At 37.3% G+C, this 12,694-nt stretch overlaps 1 protein-coding gene across 1 annotated transcript in view; it reads left to right on the plus strand.

Moving 5' to 3' along the window:
- Window positions 1-1,853: 1,853 nt before the first annotated feature.
- Window positions 1,854-12,694, plus strand: part of HDX (highly divergent homeobox) — a 192,691-nt gene continuing 181,850 nt past the window's right edge. Inside the window, exon 1 of the mRNA XM_045800031.2 lies at window positions 1,854-1,964. The gene's annotated coding sequence lies outside the window, so the exon portion shown is untranslated. The remainder of the gene's footprint in view (window positions 1,965-12,694) is intronic.

The following is a 12,694-nucleotide window of genomic DNA, read 5'->3' on the forward strand; positions in this document are numbered from 1 at the left end:
TAGGCCCAAGTCGTCTAGAAGCTATATTGCCACTGTAACTGTCTAACTGATCTTTCTTTCTCCAGCCTATCCCTAATCTGATTCAAACTGCAAATTGATGATTAATCACTTGAAAAATTTGCTTTCAGTCATTCCTTCAACAAATACTAGATTTGTCTACCTTATATCCAAGACTCTTCTAGATGTCAGGGATATAAAAATAAATAAGACAGACAAAAAATCCTGCCCTTATGGAGCTTATATTTGCAATAACTAAAAATATAAAGGATGTTAGATAGTAATAATTGCTATGAAAAATAAAACAGGAAAGGGAACATAAGGAGGTAGATGAAATGTTGAGAAAATCACAATTTGAAATAGGGTTATAGTGTAACTTCTTTAAAATTTTAAAGAGGTTACTTTTAAAGCAGTTACATTTGAGCAGAGATATGAATCAAATGAGGAAGTGAAGTCATACAAAGAGCAAAGTGAACAACTGTGTAAGGGTCCCGATGTGGTCATGAGATTAATGTTCTTGAGAAATGAAGAGAAGACCCGTGTGATTTGAAAGTGAGTTAATTGTAGTGTGGCAGGAGGTGAGGACATAAAGATGGCAAAGGCCAAATCATTTAGGGCCTTGAAACTATAGTAAGAAATTTGCATTTTATAGTATATGTGAATGTAAGCCATTGGACAGTCTGGAGCTGGGCATGATTTGAGTTTCCTTTATAAAAAAAATCACTCCAGTTGTTTTGTATATGACTGTAGAGGGTTGAGGTACCCTGCCCTAGGGTCTTCAGTGGCTTTAATAAAATCAAAGTTCTCCACCTACTTTCAAAGACTTTTATTATCAGCCTATCCTATTTTCTGACTAGTCCTCATATGATGCCCTCTATTTGCTAGGCTGAGTTTATCATGGATTTCCATATATATATATATATATATATATATATATATATATATATATCCTCTCTTATCTACCATTCAAGAACCATCTCAAGTTTTAATTACAAAATAAAATGCTTCCTTAACTGTTATCACCTCACTGGTCATTTCCAGTCATTAAACGATGTATCTCTTGTCTGTAGTTGATGATTGAGCACCTATTAATGTACTTAATTTTATTGTTGTGAATGTTAAATGTGTGCTAATCTTGTCTTCTGAGTGATAAGTTCTATAATAGCATAGGACCAATAAATTGTACATCTCCCATGGCACACAGCAAATTTGGGGAGTGTATCAAGGGAGTATTAATTGATGTAACATATGACTTGAGGGTTTTTTTTTTTTTTCCTGCAATGGTGTAATGGTGATCACACAAGTAACTTCTGGCAGAATAGGGATTGAGGTTAGGTGAATAGAACTCACAATTTTAATTTCTTGCTTTAGGCGCAGAGTCAACTGGTCACATAAAACTGTATACTTGCTCTTGATAAATTCCGAAGGCTTGATGGAGACCTCCTTGATTTTAGTAACACTGAGTATATACATGTCAATTGAACACTGACCACAAAAGACTATTTCTGTATATGATCACTTGATTTTGACATGCAACAATTCTGCTGAATGCGAATCTCAAGTTGGAAGACCAGGCAGCACCTGCTCATGTAACTACTATAGTCACAGAGATGCTGGGTGTCCACAGCTATTCAGGAAGGGAGAGGTACAGAGAGGCCTGTCCTTGGACCCACCTGATACGTGCGGGGAAGAGGCAGCCCCACTGCAGGCAGCTATCTTTCCTCCCCCCTCCCCACTCTTGGGTTCTGGGCTGAGGCCAGGGACTGTCCGGAGCTGATCTCAGGCTCCCATTGGTCGCTGTCTTTTGTGACGTCACAATCATGATGAGAATTGATGATCGGACACGCTGATTTCATTGTCTGAGGAGACAGTGAGATCCAGGAAAAAATCTTGCTGAATCTGCTTGCCCCCGCACTGGCCTGATTTGGGATCCTCCGATCCTTCCTGTGACCGCACCACGCCCCGAGGTAAGAACCCAGCCTGGGCGGGTGTGAAGGGCGAAGGAGGATGAGCAAGACGCGGAGCTAATGCTCTGCCCAGTGGGGGGGCTTATAGGTTTAGAGGCCTAAAGAGGCTGCCAACAAACCGCTGCGGCTTTTGGGGAGTCAATTGCCTCTACTATCCGAGCCAAGGCTGGCGGCAGCATAAGCTTAAAAAACAGCTGAGGATAGGGATACAGTGGGCATTGCCAGAAAGCATAGGACCTTGCTCCGAGAGAGGGCGACGTTTGGGATACACTTCTGGCTTCAGAGTAGGAGGAAGTGGCACCTCTGCCTCCGAAGAAAGGAAGCGTGCGGGGAGGGGGGTGAATCCTACCACTTCTAGATTTCACTGGACAGCAGATCTCTCACAGCCCTACTCAAACGCGCTGAGTGCTGCGCTTGCGCACTAAGAACTTGGGGGGAGGGGGAGTTCATGGCGAGAAGAATAGACGTGGAGTTTGCGCAGGCGCCTTTTCCATTCGCCGGAGGAGGTGGGGCTGAGCTGTGTCTGGGTCGACTATGGAAAGGGCTGGGGAGTTGGCTGTGTGTTATTTCAAGCGCCTGTTGATGGAGAGGGATCTGCCACTTATTTTGAATCTGGCTTACTGGGCATACCCAGAACCCAAACGGGCCTGATGAATTTAAGAAAGCAAGTTCTTAATCTACAGATGTCAGGTTTATAATAATTGAAAAAACTTGGAGAGGAATTTGTGGAATAGAAATTCCTGAGATGAGAAACCATTTAAAAACAACAACAACACTAATTAATTATTCAAGTGAATCCAACTTTTAATCTTCAATGAACTCTGATTTGAGGTGCCACTCAGTGATTTTGAAACTTAAACTCTTTGGAGAGACTCAGAGTGAGACCCATTGTGGAGACTCAGAGTAAGAAATTAAACTTTCTTGTCTTTTTTTTTTTCTTTATTTCTTGGAAAGATTTCTTATAAAGCCTTGGTCTCCCTTTCTGGTTTGGTGCTAAGGCTTTCTTTCTTCCTTTTTTCCTCTGTGTTTCTGCTAAAACCAGCAAAGTCAATACCTGTTTGGGAGACCCTTTCAAACTCTCCTTCTTTGGGAGGGGCAATATTACTCAGCAATTGTGAGGAAGAACCTGCCTGTTTGTCTTCGGTGTAAAAGTTGTTATTAACTCCCGACTATTTAACAGAGAAATCTGATTTTGTTCCTTCCATTTCTTATAGTAAAGTGGTTATCAAGTCCTGGTGAATTTTCCTTTGAAAGCCCACTACTATAATTCTTCCTTTATTCTACAACCCAAGCTCTCATCAGCACCCATCCAGTCACTTCAGGAACGTCCTAGTCAGCTTTCACTTGTGCCGCAAATCCTTAATTTATCCTGCCGGACTAAAGGTCAGTAAACACTCCTTTTAGCAAGTCATTTTCTTCACTAAAATATTCTTGGAATTTATTTTTTATTCTTCCAAGACCAATTCTAGTCAGAGTGCAAAAACTTCCTAATCTGGCTTCATTGTACCAGGGGACCCTTATTTTACTTGATTTTTCAGTGCACAATTCTCATTAATGTCCCCTGAACAATCTACCTCCAGAACTTTGCTCCTTGCACCACTACCACACCCTTCACACAGGATGCCCTCACTTCTGCCTATTCAGATTTTTTTTCCTCATTAAACTTTTGTTTTTAATGGGTCTCAAAATTCTGACAGATTTTTGGTCAAGTTGTTTTGCCTATTCAGATTTTACCCAGTTTGGAGACTCAAGTTATACCTCTCGGTTGAGTGCCTTCGATGTGTAACCCAACCATTATTAAGCTCACTTCTTCTAGAACTCCTACATCAGTTCTTATATTTATCTCTTTCTTATAGCCTGTTTTATATTGTCTTCTTATTTGCGTGTGTGTACGTGTTAGACTGAATTTCTCAGCTGGATTTTAAACCCCTTCGTAAGTGTTGGGACCATGCCATCTAATTCTTTATCCTCTGCCTACAGCACCCGGATGATTCTTTGAAGCATCTATAACTGTATATGGTCTTTGCATCCCAATTTCTTGGATAACAAAGTAAGATTGTTATATAGAGAGAACCGTGTATATGTGAAAATTTATTCATCATTCGTCAAGTAAGGGACCCTTCAGTGACTAAATAAACTTGAATATAAGTCAGAGAAAAGGCAATATGGGCATATCTATAGAGCGGGTGGCCTCCAAATATATACTGTCTTCATAAAAGAGACCAAGGGGACATTATCCCAGAAGTGGTTCTGTAATTTTCTCAGTTTAAAAAATATCAAGACATTTTCCATTTTCTGTATTTCTCTTTGATGACATTATATCATGTAGGTTTTGTTAAAACCTACTAATTGTTTACTCTTTTTATTGCAATGTATCTTGCAGTTACTGCTTTAAATTGACTATCACTGAAAGTTTTCATTTGTATAAGTCTGTTGAATCAGAGCTAATCATTGTGATGGCTGCCATAATTGCTGTTGTATAACATATCAGTTGTCACTTTCCTACCCCTAGGGCTTCAGACTGCATTGTTTCATGGAGCTCAGTTTTATCTGATGGAAAGTGTGATTACAGTTTAATATAGAGGCTTTCTAAAGATTTCACTTTGGCTGCTGCCTCACTTTGAGGCACCATCCCAACCAATATCAGATAAAAGTTTGTGGTTTAAGAACATGGATAAAAAACATTCTAGAAGGGCATTATAACCTTTAAATTTAAAAATCATTGTCATAAATCATTATGAGTGAACTATGAATGTTATTATAAGGGAAAATCCTTTATCCTTGACTTTTTTATCTTGTTACCTAGATTATGCAAATTCCCAAAAGTGTTTTACCTTGTAGCTATTCATAGTAATTAATGAGACTTACCTAGACATTTACATGTAGACCAATAGACTAAACTGTTCAAAGGTAGGGCACTCTAGATAGAATGTAATGATTAGGGATATGCTGCCCATTTTAGAAAGCTTAAAATAAAATATTAAGAAAAATAAGAGTGTGGTATTCATGTTTTAAGGTTTATTTGACAACTCCAGTCTGAATGAGAGGATGGCATTTGACTTTCTCATTTAAGTTTTCGTTTGAGCTGGAGGGGATTTTATAATGACAAGCCAGCCCCCCCCCCATTTTACAATATGAGGAAGCTGAAGTCTAGAGAAGTGAAATAACTCAGCAGAATTAATAAAAGCTAATATTTATTAAGCACTTAATGCCAGGCATTATGCTAACAACTTTATATATGTTTTCACATTTAAACCTCACCACATCCCTATGAGATAGTTTCTAGTATTATTTCTCATTTTAAAAATGAGAGAACAGTAGCTTAAAGTAGTTGACTTCTTGGGGCCACGCAACGACAAAATGTCACAGTCAGGATTCAAACATAGGTCTGTTTTGACTCTTGATCAACAAACTATACTTGACCAGGGTAGTATGCAGTGAATCTTAGGCAGAGCTATTTTTTCCAAAGATTTTATTTATTTATTTATTTGAGTGAGAGAGACAGAGATAGCAAGAAAGAGCATGAGTGGGGAGGAGAGGGAGAAGCAGGCTCCCCGATGAGCAGGGAGCCCAACACGAGGCTTGAACCCACGACCCTAGGATCGTGACCTGACCTAAAAGCAGACGCCCAACTGACTGAACCACCCAGGCACTCCTTAGGCAGAGCTTTAACAAAAATCTAAATCTGTGGAGTCCCAGCCCAGTGTGTGTGTGTGTGCACATGCATGTGCGTGTTTGTGTGTGTATGTGTGTATGTGTTTTATATCTTAACGTTTTCCATGAATAGCATACTACTTCTACAATTTCTAAGCCTGACCAATGGTGTATACTTGCTTTTAAAATTGTATTGTACTTCCAGAAGGAATTACATATTTTGTGTATTATAACCCCAAACAGAGTAAAAATACTTGAATCGTTGATTTTGATTTTACAGTGGAGTCAGCTAAATGTGAAATTGGTGGTGTCTTAATATACTTGTATGAAATATATTATATCTAGGCATACTGGTTTGGAAGTAAGCAGTGAAAATTCTAGAGAGATATATTCTGCATAAGAAGGGAGCTGGAGTTGTTAGTATATTCAGACACTAACACCCTGAGACCTTTCTAGTCTGTGTAAAATTTCAAGACAATAAACTGAAACCTGTACGTGCAAATGGAGTCATCCATCACCAACTAGTAGCAAAATTTCCTGGATTAACTATAGATCTAGGTACATGGTAACTGAATAAATGAGATTATACTGTGTCAATTAAATGCTATACTTTGCATTGTCATCTACGAAGAAATCTACAACAGCAGCTGTCCCACCATCTTGGTCTCCTATTGTTTTACAACTAGAGTTATGTTCTAATTGGGTTGATCCTTAGAATCTTTAAAATGGAGGGAGATGGCGGTTTGAACAAAATGGGTAAAAGGGGGAGGGATATATGGGCCTCCAGTTTGGGAATGAGTAAGTCACAGGAATAAAATGTAGAGCCTAAGGACTACAGTTAATGATACTGTAATAACAGTGTAATGGGGCAGTTGGTAGCTATACTTGTGGTGAACATAGAATATAAACTTCATATCGCTAAGTTGTACACCTGAAACTATTGTAACATTGTGTGTTAGCTATCCTCAAAAAAGTGTTGTCAGAGTGGCAAAATTTTAAGAAAACATTTTCTTAGCCTCGCTTCCCTTGGAGTTGTTGGCAATTTATTTTAAGATTCTTAAATGCAAACATGCCCCAGGTAGGCACTTTTCTCATGTAGACAAGAGGTTGTGTATGATGCTTGCCCAAGGTCATGCAAGTAGTAAGTGGGAGAGCCAGGGCTTTAAAGCAGGTGTCATTCTAGATGCTGCACTCTTTATTAGGTTATAGACTGGAGAACTAGAGTGAAGCCCATCTTTATTTATTGTTTTTAAAAGTTGTTTGTATGTGTGTGTGTGTATGTAATTTCCCTCTAACTTCTCTTTCTCAGTCTTTACTACCTTTGAAATTTTCCTTTTTCTATCAGTGGAGATAAAAATTTTTAATAGAAAGGCCAAGATTTAGGAGAAAGGGATCATTGTGTTAACCTCCAATGGCTTCAGAGGCAGAAGGCAGATAGACCCATAAACTGTTCTTTCCCGTTGTCGTAACAAACAGTGGCAAAAGCACTTATTTTTTGGGTTTTGTTTTACTACACAAATATATAGTTTTAGTATACTTCTTTATATATACATACTGTTTTACTTGGTTGGCTTCATCTATGTATTGTGTGTTTTATGGATGAAGTGGTTATGCCATTTAGGAAAGTAATTATCTGAGAGCCATCCTCCAAATATCTTTACCCTTTCATAGACCTGTCAGTTGTGTTAAAATCTCTTTAATAGAGACCTGAGGCATTATGAAATATGGAAGAAAAAATATATTCTACATTAGTGGACATTGTTACATTAGGTAATACAATGCTCAGCCTTGACTTATAACCACTATCCCTTTTTTTAAAGATTTTATTTATTTATTTATTTATTTACTTATTTATTTGAGAGAGAGAGCAAGAGTGATAGAGAGAGCATAAGCAGGGGAAGAGGCAGAAGGAGAGGGAGAGGCAGACTTCCAGCTGAGCAGGGAGCCTGACATAGGGCTCTCTCCCAGGACCCTGTGATCATGACCTGAGCTGAGAGCAGACGCCTAACGGACTGAGACACCCAGACACCCCTATCCCCACTATCCTGAACAACATGAAGTTAATTTTGAATATGTATGTAACATTAAAATAATAAGACATTTTATTTAGAACCTCTGGGCTCACTTTTGTTACCAATGAATGCTTAAAAGATGCTAAAGATCAGTTTGAGTTGTTTTTTTTTTCTTTCCCAATTGTGAGTGCTTAATGTAAAGAGATACTCTTTTTTTTTTAACTCAGTATTGATTGTGATGTGTAGCCAATTTACTTTTCTGGTAGGGTTTAATGCATCTGTATCTAACTCTCCTCAAGTGTGTTCCATGGAGTACCAGCATGAGCATTACCTGGGAACTTCTTAGAAATTACAGAATCTCTGGCCTCAACCAAGACCTACAGAATCAAATTCTGTATTTTTATAAGATCTCTAGGTGATTCGTATGCACATTAAACTCTGAGAAGCACTGATGTAAAGTGAAATATGACTTCCTGTACAACTTAGACTTTTAAGAGCTGCTAATCAGAAAAATCCCTTAATTTCTTTTTGACAGTTTTCACATGTGTAAAGCAATATGTAATCAAAGTATTATCTAATATACATCAGCTTTGTTCCATTTTGGAGTCCAACTCATTGAAAGAATAGCCACACCTATGTGATGGGTAAAATTGTTGAGTCTGAGTGAATCCAATTATTTTGGTGAAAGTAATGACCTTGACATTGAAATGATATTTTTCCTAATCATCAACAGAGTATTACAAAAGAGTATGGGTGTATTGGGGTCACTGTCAGTAATATCTTCAAGAGGAACTGTACTTAGTTTTCTATTTCCTACTGTAACAAATCACCACAAACATAGTGACTTAAAACAATACATGTATCGGGGTGCCTGGGAGGCACATTTGGTTAAGCGTCTGACTCTTGGTTTTAGTTTAGGTTGTGATCTGAGGGTCCTGGGATCGAGCCCTACATTGGGCCCCATGCTCATCATGGAGTCTGCTTGAGATTTTCTCTCTCTCTTCCTCTGCCCCTCCCACTCATGCTCTCTCTCTTAAAGAAATATATCTTTAAAAAATAAGTAAAACAACATGTGTATTATCTTACTGTTCTGGTGGTTTGAAGTCTGAAATAGATATCATTGGGTTAAAACCAAGATGTCAACAGGAATTTTTTCCCTAAAGCCTCTGGGAAAGAATTTATTTCCTTACCTTTTTTTGCTTCTAGAGATTACCCACATTCCTTGGCTTGCAGCCCTGTCCATCTTTAAAGCTAACAATGGCCAATCAAATCTTTCTCATATTTCATCACTCTGACACTCTTCTGCCTCCATCTTCCACATTTAAGGATCCTTGTGATTACATTGTGCCCACTCAGATAATGTAAAACAATCTCTCTATTTTAATGTCAGCTGATTAGGAACCTTAATTCCTCTGCAACCTTAATTTACTTTTGCTATGGAACCTAACATATTTTCAGGTTTCAGGAATTAGATGTAGATATCTCTGGGTGTGTGTGGGAGCACAGGAATTGATGGCCTTTTTGGTTGATAAAGAAAGTCAGCTTCTAATCTTGTTATGGGATAAAGCAACTAGTGTCATAGGTTGAACTGTGCCTGCCCCCCAACAATCCATGTGTTGAAGTTCTAACCCCCAGTATCTCAGAATACGACCTTATAATGAAATAGGATCATTGCAGATGTAATTAGTTAAATTAATATGAGGTCATATTTGAGTAAAGTAGGCCCTTATTCCAATATAACTGGTGTCTGTATAAAAGGGGGAAATTTGGATACTGTCATGCATACAGGGAGAATGCCATGTGAACGTGAAGATGTCCACTTATAAGCAAGAAGAGATGCTTAGAGCCTTCATTCACAACCCTCAGAGAGAACCAACCCTCCCAATACTTTAATTTCAGACCTCTAACCTTTTGTTAGATAATACATTTCTGGTTAAGCCATCCAGTTTTTGGTACCTTGTTACAGCAGCCCTAGAAAAGTCAGGATTGTCCTTCAGTTGATATCTAAGTATCATCATCCTCAAAAGCACTTATTTAGTAAGTTTGTATTCTATAATGTGCTAGATGTTGGACAAAGTGAATTAGACATTAAAGAACTTATGATATATGTTAGATGATTTTCATAAAGCAAGCTCTGAAAGAGATGATTTTACACCTCTGGCCCTCCATTTATTCAACTGTGAAAAGAGGGCATAGAATTAATAATATCTAAGAACATTTCTAGCTTAAAAATCCATGCTTTATTACTTAAATTTTAGGAAGTTATTATATCCATACATTAATAAAAATATTAAGTGCAGGGAAAGCCATCAAAATTGTGTTAAACTTTTCTTCAGGATCAGTATATTAATTACTACCAACTCTGCTATTCATTGCCCACTTTCTATCCTTCAATTTTATTTTTAAACGTTTTTTAAAGTTTTATTTATTTAAGTAATCTTTACACCCCACGTGGGGCTCAAACTCATGACCCTTAAGATTGAGAGTTGCACACTCCTCCAACTGAGCCAGCCAGGTGCCACTGCCATTCAATTTTAAAGAGAAGTATTAAAGACATTGTTGAGAAACACCTTTATTCTTTTGACTCTTTCAACCCATTTGAAATTGGTTTAAGACTTATGTTCAGGGGGTGCCTGGATGTCTCAGTTGGTTAGGTATTCAACTCTTGATTTCAGCTGGGGTCATAATCTTATAGGTCGTGAGACTGAGCCCCATGTTGGGCTCCATGCTCTGCTTGGAGTCTGCTTGGGGTTTTTTCCCTCTCCCTCTGCCCCTCCCTACCTATTGTCATGAGCTCTCTCTCAAATAAATAAATAAAATCTTTAAAAAAAGACTTAATGCTCAGGACATAGTATATTTATGATGCTATGCATGCAATATATGCTTAAGAAACAAATTTAAATAAATGAGTAAATTGTCAAAATATCTGAAACAAGACATTCATATATTGGAAAATTTTGAGACTTGTGACTTGAAGAGAAAATGGTTATTTTGAAAAGTTTTGCCCTGATTTCTCATTACTGCAAAATACTTTGGAGCAATATGTGTTCTCATGATTCGCAGATGAAGCTGTAGTCTATAAGAAGCCTTGAGAATATTTTTGCAAATGGTTATCAAGTTTTCTGGATTAATTAGCAGCAAAATAACAACTGCTGAATATGGTCATGATCAAACACTAGATAGTATATTCCATGTGTTCAGGTCTGGTCTGATTAACAACAAGGAATGTGATTGTAATAAATACTTAGAAACATATTAGTTATGTAACAATCTCTGCCTTAATGTCTCATATCTACATGAAAAAAAAGGCTTAGGCAGGAGAAATGCAGTGCCAACAAAAACATTAGGGATCAATGTTAATCCCATACTTCAAATACATATATATGTCTATAATTTAACAGTAACGTATGTTTTCTAACTTAATGTCACAGGCTTAACCTAGGGCAGTGTCTCTGAAACTGAGGTCTGCAGACCCCTAGGGGTGCAAGGACATGTTTTCAGAGGTCTGCAACTTTTATGGCTATTGCTATTTTTAAATTTGAGGGTTTTATTTGATCTTGGAATAAATGATCTTAAAAAGAAAATGATGAGCTTGAAAGAAAAATCCACAATATGCGTGCATTCACTCACACACAAAGCCTTTCTACCAGGTATAAACACAAAACTTCTATTTTATAGTCATAAATCACAGTTAAAAGGCATTTGATGGAGTAAACTGAGTCCCTTAATATAGAGTTCCTCAAACTGACATCCAAAGATAGATTTTTGCAGGCTAGGAAAGATTTTGCTTTTTCAAGGGAAAAAGAAAGAAGGGGATTTACCTATGGCTCTCAGATTTGGGTTGTGCTCCATAAGGCTTTTAAGTTATTAAGTTATTAAGCAGCTTCTTAGTCTATTCAAAGTATTGTGGAGATAAATTTATGATTCCCCTATTTGGTGAAATATACTGTATATGTGAGTATACTTACATACTGTTACCTACTTACTTGCCACTAGATGGTGTGCGTTGAGGAGTCTTTGATCCCAAAAGAGGAGGATGTTTAATTTTTCCACTAAGGTTTTTGTTGTTGTTGTTGTTGTTGTTGTTGTTGTTGTGTGTGTGTGTGTGTGTGTGTGGTATTTTTGATTATGTTCAGTTAGCCACTGTATAGTACATCATTAGTTTTTGATGTAGTGTTCAATGATTCATTACTTACATATAACACCCAGTGCTCATCACAACATGTGCCCTCCTTAATACCCATCACCCTGTTACCCCATTCCCCCCCACTCACCTCCTCTCTGAAACCCTCAGTTTGTTTCCCGGGGTCCGTAGTCTCTCATGGTTTGTCTCCCTCTCTGATTTCTCTCCCACTAAGTTTTTGCAGTAAAATTGAGAATGGAAGATACAAGACAATTTAATAGTCTATCTCTTCACTTCTAGGTGAAACCGCCCTTAAATCTTAATATATACTACTTAAATCTGATTCACAAAACACTAAGAAAATATCTGGTCTAAGTAAATAAATATGGCTTTAACCTTTTTAAAACAAATTTTAAATACCAATCAAAATTCTTGCTGGGAGTGGGTTAGAGAAGATGTGAAACAGGGTAGGATGGAGTTATGTGGATGATAAAAAAAAAAGGTTAAGAAAGAACTAATAAGAATAAATGTACAGTACAGTAAAATAAGGGATATAGAGATTATTTAGATATAATGAATAATTTTTTAAAATAATATTTTTATTATATTATAATGAATAATGTGTTAATAATTACTTTTCCAAAGTGTGGCTATTGGAAATTTTATAGAGCTCCTCTAAAAAGTAACTGAAAATGCAACCTACAATTTAAAGGTGTTAAAGTAGAATGTGAATTGCAAGATGTTAGTGGTCAATGCTTGAGGCAGTGCAAACACTTTTATTAACTGGTGGAAGATAGAAGTGATTTACGTGCATAATTTGCTTGGGGCTAGAAATGTAAGAAGAAAAACCTTAATTCAGTCAACAAAAATGTATGGAACAAATATTTATGTGTGGTCAAACTTAACTCATCAGGAGATGCTATGTATCACTGGTCATTAGA

The sequence above is a fragment of the Ursus americanus genome, chromosome X (assembly GCF_024610735.1).
Source record: "Ursus americanus isolate L20-20 chromosome X, mUrsAme1.1.p, whole genome shotgun sequence".
Taxonomy (NCBI): domain Eukaryota; kingdom Metazoa; phylum Chordata; class Mammalia; order Carnivora; family Ursidae; genus Ursus; species Ursus americanus.